The sequence below is a fragment of the Chiloscyllium plagiosum genome, chromosome 26, assembly GCF_004010195.1.
Source record: "Chiloscyllium plagiosum isolate BGI_BamShark_2017 chromosome 26, ASM401019v2, whole genome shotgun sequence".
Taxonomy (NCBI): Eukaryota; Metazoa; Chordata; class Chondrichthyes; order Orectolobiformes; family Hemiscylliidae; genus Chiloscyllium; species Chiloscyllium plagiosum.
Window position 1 is genome coordinate 27,369,431 of NC_057735.1, and position 7,520 is coordinate 27,376,950.

Consider the following 7,520-nt stretch of genomic DNA (forward strand, 5'->3'; position numbering starts at 1 on the left):
TAGGGATAGGCACCTAATGCATGATTTAGTGCAAATGTCATTGGACTAGTAATCCAGAGATCCAGATGAATGTTATGGGGTTATGAGTTCAAATCCCACCATGGTAGATAGTTAAATTTGAATTGACAGAATTCAAAATTAAGGGGAGCAGTGCTCAAGTCAAGGGGGGCTTTTGTCAGTCAGTGAGTTAAACAATCTGATGTAAGCCAACTATTTCTTCTGAACAGACCATAGGAGTTGATTAATAACAGAGCAGTTCACACCACTTGTGGGTTTTATACACTATTTCATTCTCAATTGGACAACCTCCTCAATAATTTTCATTGCAAGGAGGACTGTCACCTCCATTTATTAAATACCAGGACTCAAGCTTTTATGCTCACAGGATGTGTTCACTGAAAGTCAAGGTCGGTTACCAGTGGCCACTATTGTGGTAAGAAAGTTTGAGAAGTCAATTGTAAGAATGGGAGGTAGCAGATTGGGATGTAGAGAGGACAATATTTCTAAAGAGAGGCAACTCAACATACAAGGATGGGAGTCAAAAACGCATTGGAGGTCTTGAGTTACTGCAAATGTGAGGTTTGTCAACAGTGACCATCCCCCTGGCATCGATGGAGGTCAGAGCAGCACGAGATTTGTCATGGCTAAGCTTTGGGGCCAAGGCTCAGGCAATGGGAATTGAAGGTGTAAATGAAAGAGTTGGTTGAGAATGTGTGGTACCTCAGATGGGAAGCTGACTGCAATGAGCAAGCTGAGGTGAAGCCCCTGTTTAATGTTTCCGAGTTGCTTTCAATGCAATCAAGCCTGATGGAGCCTCCTGCCACGAACTCCAGAGACTTCACACCCATTCTGAGCAAAAGTGAATTTTTTTCTTAGACTTGTGCTGCACTTATTTGATAGAAAAAGCAATTAACTACTTGCTGTTAACTTTTTGCACTGCAAGCATAGCTTCCAACCTGAGGAATATTTAATGAAGGTGAAGATCCAGTTAAGTGCTGGAGGTGGGTGCAGCCAATTAGGCAGGAACTTAGGAGCACACTTAATTAAATCTCACCTGTCACAAGCCCTTGATTTATTTTATTTTATCCAAAATATACATGTTACAACACACCAAATAATGACATAATGAAATAAAAGATAAGTGTAAACATAAAAGCTTGAGTCTAGTATTTTAATAAATGGAGGTGACAGTCATACTTGCAATGAAAATTATTGAGGAAATTTGTCCAATTGAGAATGAAATAGTGCATAAAACTCACAAGTGGTGTGAACTGCTCTGTTACTAATTGACTCCTGTGGTCTGTTCAGAAGAAATAGTTTGCTTACATCACATTACATGAATGTATCTGTTACTTAGGAGGTCCTATTCAATTCTATGTATTATTGTAAGATAAAAATGTAATTATGTCCTGTGCTTGTAGAGGTTTGAGTATCCACATGTGTGGTAGGTTTTGTTGGTGCTTCAAGGTCTACATAATCCTGATGAAATCTTATGATCATATTAAGGATTTGCAGTACCAGTATTTAGCTGCAGTGCCCCCTCCTGTACAGATATATCATGTAGCACAATGACAGTTGCTGGTTTTCATTAACCTTAACGCATACCCCAGAATAACACATTAAAATATTTGTGGCATATGCAGCATTTAAGGCAGGTTCATGGGCATTGAGTGAGTGCAAAGCATTAGGATCTGTGTTCATTAAGTGCACGCAGTGTAGTTCCACGGCAAAATTTGTGAGAACTGTGTTTTGGATATTTTGTCACCAACCTGTTCAAAGATTTTATTATCCACCTGTGGAGCAGGTGGGACTTGAACCAGAGTGTAATGCTTGGAATCAGATGGATCTCATTGACTGAGAACCTTGATTGGGTTTTTAACACAGGTCAATCAGAAAATCTTGGCTGACTGATATAAACAAGGGATTCATGTAGGCATTGCCCTTCAATGAGATGGGCACTGCTTTTCACTGGCAACTTGGGTGTTTCTTTTCTTACTGGTGATGGGATGTCAATAAAGTTTTTTGCACACATTGTTCTTCACTGTGTCCTACACCTACACACATACACAACATGGGTGCTGGGGAAGAGTAAGCACTATTGCTGTTTGGCAGTAGTGTGGAGGTTTATAATTTTAAAAAAAAGGGATTTAGAATCTCCTCAATTCAGGGGATTGACTCTAAACTGGCTAGCCACAACCAATGTACTGTGCACAAGGGTGACTTGGTGATGTGGTATTGGCCTCTGTGCGGTTATTTCATAGGGCTTCCTTGTACAGAGGTAGGGACATTATCCCCTCACCACAAAAGCCCAAGGAGCTATGCTTTAGTAATCCTGGATGATCACTTAACATAGGTGCCAATGCCTTTAACTATGTTAATATATAATAACACCTTTGACAGGAGTTAGCTAATTTATGAAGTATTTATTTAGTGTCGATGAGGGGGGCAGAATTGTTCAGTGGCTTCTAAGATGGGCAATGAAAGCTAAATTCTAGATTTGTTTTAAAAAAATAAGCTTTGTTATAACAAGGAACAATGAGTATGCAATACTTGATCCTATATTCCCATCAAGTGCTCCCCATTCTGACATCCTCCATTTCCCACAACTCATTGTTTAATCCATCTACTCCCTCTTCCATTACTGCCAGCGCCCTGCCCCCCCCCCAAGGCAACTAAATGTTACCTGAGGGCTGCTGCTAGTGCCATAAAATGAAGTAGTGTCCTGGGGAATGCTTCCTGACAAGTGATTAATTCTAACCATTTGACCCATTGAGTTTACTCTGTCATTCAGTGAGATCATGACTGATCTGATATTCCTCAACTCCATCTTCCTGCCTTTTCCTCATAACCCTTGATTCTCTTACTGAAATTTGTCTGACTCAACTTTAGATGCGCTTAAAAATTCAATCTCAACGTCACTCTGCGGCTCAGAATTCCACAGGTTCACTACCCTCTGAGAGAAAAAAACTTTCCTCCTCACTTCTGTCTTAAATTGGCAAAATGTTAATGCAAGATTATGATCCTCTGGTCCCACACTTTCCCATAAGAGAAACAACCTCCAGTTTTTATCCAGTTAAGCCCCATAACAGTTATATGTTTCAATAAGGTTGCCTCTCATTCTAAACTCCATTGGGTACCAGTCCAACCTGCTCCACCTCTTCTCATAAGAAAATGCCTCCATTCCTGGGATCAACCTGATGAACTTTCTCTAGAAAACCTCTGCTGCCAGGTATTTTTTTCCTTCCATAAGGGGACCACAACTGTTCACAATATTCCAGGTGTGGTTTGACCTGTACATTGTATAGTTTTAGCGATTCTTCCCTTTTATTGTTTCATTTGAAATAAAGGCCATCATACAACTTGCCTTCCCTATTAACTATTGAACGTATATGATAGCTTCTTGTGATTCAGGCAAAAACATATCAAATTCCTATCTGCTGCAGCTTTCTGCAGCCCTTCGCTATTTAAATTATATTCAACTCTTCTGTTCATCCTGCCAAAGAGCACAGCCTCACATTTTCCCATATTATGTTCAATCTATCAAGTTTTCTCCCACTCACTTAACCTGGCTTTGTGTGATCTCCATTACTTGTTTTCTCATCTATTTTTTATGTCATCCTCAAACTTGGCAATAGTACTTTCACATCTGCCATCCAGGTCATTAATATTGTAAATAACTGTGGCATCAGCACAATGTTAAAGCCTGGTGAATAAGGTACAACATAATTGACTATGATGACAGTTCCCATAAGATTGTTAGTCTTGTTCCCATGACTATTTTTAATTTAATATATATCCTTTATTTCCTCTATACCTTCCGGATATTAAGCATATACTTCAGCAGCTTATCCTAGAGATTGATGTTAAGGACATCACCTCAGGGCTGGAGAAGAATTTGAAGTGGAACGTGACTGATCCAGATGTTGTCATCCACATTAGTGCCAATGATGTTGAAAAGACTACAAAGGAGTTTCTGTTGAAAATTTTGAAGAGTAAGGAAAAGGAAAACCTTCAAGACAACAATCTTGGGATTACTACCTGAGTGATGGGAAATCTGGCATAAGATAATCAAGATTGGTGTGTGAGGAATGGATTTCAGTTCATGAGGCACTGACATGCTTGGATAGAAGGAAGCTATTCTGGGGCGGGGGAGTGGGGGGAGGGGACGGCAGATTTCTCTTGAACCATGCTAGGACTAGTGTCCTGGCAAATCAAATAACTCGAGCTGTAGTGACGACTTTAAACTAATTATATGGCAAGAGGGGTCTGAAGAGATGATACTTGGGCTTACTAAAGAAAAAGAATAGTTAAAGGTTTTACTGGGGCATCAATGTTTTATTGCAACTGACACCATTTTAAAAGATGTTGCCTCGGAGAGTCCAAATGACCTGCCTACTCCAGCCAATAGGTTTCTTTTAAAGTGGTAATCTGAATTCTAGGAATCAATTGTAAGTTGAAATAGGAACAGGTCTAACCAGCTCAATGGAGCAATCTAAGTTTGTTCAATATATCATTTCAGTTGCATGAAACTGTCATGTTTTGCCATAAATTCTGTGTCTTATGGTCCTGCTCCACAGCTACCTGATGAAGGAGCAGCACTCCGAAAGCTAGTGCTTCCAAATAAACCTGTTGGGCGAAAACCTGGTGTTTGTGTGATTTTTAACTTTGTCCACCCCAGTCCAACACCGAATCCTCCACATCATAACAATAGAACAGCAGAGGCACAGTAGGTATTAGATTATTGTAGTATCAATGCAGGAGGAGGTAATCAGGGACCATTAATCTAGGCCATTGCTGCCCTGAAACTAATACCCCTCTATTACTTTCCTTACGGGCAGCGAATAGAACATAAATATAAGGAGCAGGCGTGGGCAATTCAGGCCCGCAAGTTTGCTTCACCATTTGATACAAGAATGGCTGTTTAGTTATCCTACTATTAATAACTGTAAGTTAATTCATAGCTTTAATAACATCTATACATTTAGAGATTTCTTTGCAACTTAAAGAAAATGATCTTTATTTGTGATCACTTTTCTTAAGAAAGACTCATATAAATATCTAGAGTATTATGAACAATCTCTATGTATTTGAAATCAATTTGTCATTCTCTTTCCATTTGAATGCCTCGTTTCTTTAGATCTTTTAAATATGATTTTATAACAGACAAGTGTATTTGGCACAATGAATGCATTGTGATGTTTTCTGCTGAACCAGGAGAATCAAGGATTGATGAAGATACACAGTTGCAGCCAAATTCCCGAATCAGCTTCAATTCCCGTGCTCCACGTTAAAAGAAAACATTCTGGGAAGTTAATTTTACAATTAGATTATCAATTTGTCACAAGTGAGCTATTATTACCTAGATGTTCTCTACTAAAATAAATTAACAATTGTGACAAATTATACTTTTCAGGGTATTCAGGATTTAAAAAAAAACACTCTTAGCTATTACACAACCATTAGCGAATGCATGTTGCTAGGAGAGTTGTTTGTGACACGGAGAATAACGAACAGAGATACTTAGTTGGCTCATCTCCTGGTATGTCTTCACCTCCCCTCTGACCTCCATCCGAAACTCTATTATTTGGGCCAATTGTGACACTTTTACTTTATCAGTGAACTTACAGTAGGCCAAAGTCTGTTCAAAGTATTATACAAACGGGACGGAATTTGTGTTGCGAATGTTGGAATGATTCTCTGTTCAGTATAATTCCTCCTGCACCCATCTTCACTGCGCCACAATAAACACAACATTCTTACGCAAGAAAAAAAACTTCCTATATCGTTCTAGATGTCATTCATGTTTTACTTTTATTGTACAATGTACTTTAAATGAGAAGAACATGCTCCCCAGGGGACTCAAGTGCTGCTTGAAGGATTTCATTCAGCCCTTAAATTCTTGGTCCTTGCGGATCAGCGGATTTTCTGTGGGGGAGCGGGAGAATTTTGCTGCTGATGTTTCATACAAGAGAATACTTTTCTGGCGAGTTACTGAGTTGGAATGAAATTATTTCGTAGGTTTGGCAGTAGGTTTGTTGTTCCTCTAAAGCACGCAGGCAGTACTTTGTATGCACGTCAAACATATTTCGGACCCCTTCTCCCTCTCCTGAACCAGTACATTCCAGAGACAGATGTCCTCAGAAGCAGACAAGTTGAGATGCAGTACATGTGTTCCAATGTGACTGTTTTGTTCCTGAAAACGAATGTACATCAATTGACCGCAAATTTCACTAGTTTTCAGAAGAGTTCAAGGTAAGGGCTGTATGCCTCCCAGATGTTGTGCAGTTACATTTGTTTTCCTGTTAAAGAGGTTGTCTTTTATTGAGAATCTGAAGAAAACAACTGAACCCATGCTCAAGTCAGCCTAAGAGCAAAGACCTGACTTGTTGCGTGCATTTACAGTTACACAACCACAGCTCGTGTATGTTTATAAGCAACCACAGTTTCTGCATTAAAAAAAGGTTTAGTTAGAGTAGCATTATTGCAGGTTCTCAAAATAGAAGTGAGATTCTTGATAATGGTCAGTTAAGTGACTGGCTGTTTGAAGTTTCACTGGTACAATAGCCTTTTGTTTTTTCGTCTGGAGACTTTATTATGGGTGATGGGTTACGCGAAGCCTGATTTCACAGAGCACTAATGGGACTAGAAAATTGCCAGCAAATCTGACCTTAGAAAAGCCCTGAAGATATGTCACATCATGCATGACTTATATATCAACTGTGATATCAGTTGATGGTGATCATCATAAAGCAGTTATTCAAGTAGCTGTGGGGCACTGCCTGCAGGCGCTGGTCTCTGATCGCTTGATAGGAACCTTGCAGGCAGTGAGGAAACCTGAAAAGTGTCAGTTTTTCCCTAGCGCCAGGTGAAAACTCAGTCTATGAGATGTATTCCATCATTATTCTATTCACTGATACAGAAATTCTTTAATCCTGACATTGTGAGAGTTGGTTGTTGAATCTGGAACTTGGTAGTGAAGTGGGGTCAGGGAATTGACTATAAATTTGGTAGTTTGTCATTTTCCTTTGTAATCTATTGAACAGCTATATTTTTTCACCTAATTCATAGAACCCAATGCTGTTTCTAACAAGTTTATTTCTGTTTGGGAGAAGATTTGTAGCTCGGGTGCTCGTTGTTGTGGTTTTGTTCGCCGAGCTGGGAATTTGTCTTGCAAACGTTTCGTCCCCTGTCTAGGTGACATCCTCAGTGCTTGGGAGCCTCCTGTGAAGCGCTTCTGTGGTGTTTTCTCCGGCATTTATAGTGGCCTGTCTCTGCCATTTCCGGTTGTCAGTTCCAGCTGTCTGCTGTACTGGCCGGTATATTGGGTCCAGGTCGATGTGTTTGTTGATAGAGTCTGTGGATGAGTGCCATGCCTTTAGGAATTCCCTGGCTGTTCTCTGTTTGGCTTGCCCTATAATGGTAGTGTTGTCCCAGTCGAATTCATGTTGCTTGTCATCTGCGTGTGTGGCTACTAAGGATAGCTGGTCGTGGCGCTTCGTGGCTAGTTGGTGTTCATGGAT

General features: G+C 40.0%; 1 protein-coding gene across 1 annotated transcript in view; it reads left to right on the forward strand.

Moving 5' to 3' along the window:
* The first annotated feature begins 6,132 nt into the window (after positions 1-6,132).
* The window catches only part of LOC122563206 (innate immunity activator protein-like), a 102,378-nt gene continuing 100,990 nt past the window's right edge, over positions 6,133-7,520 (forward strand). The window contains exon 1 of the mRNA XM_043716765.1: positions 6,133-6,252. The gene's annotated coding sequence lies outside the window, so the exon portion shown is untranslated. The remainder of the gene's footprint in view (positions 6,253-7,520) is intronic.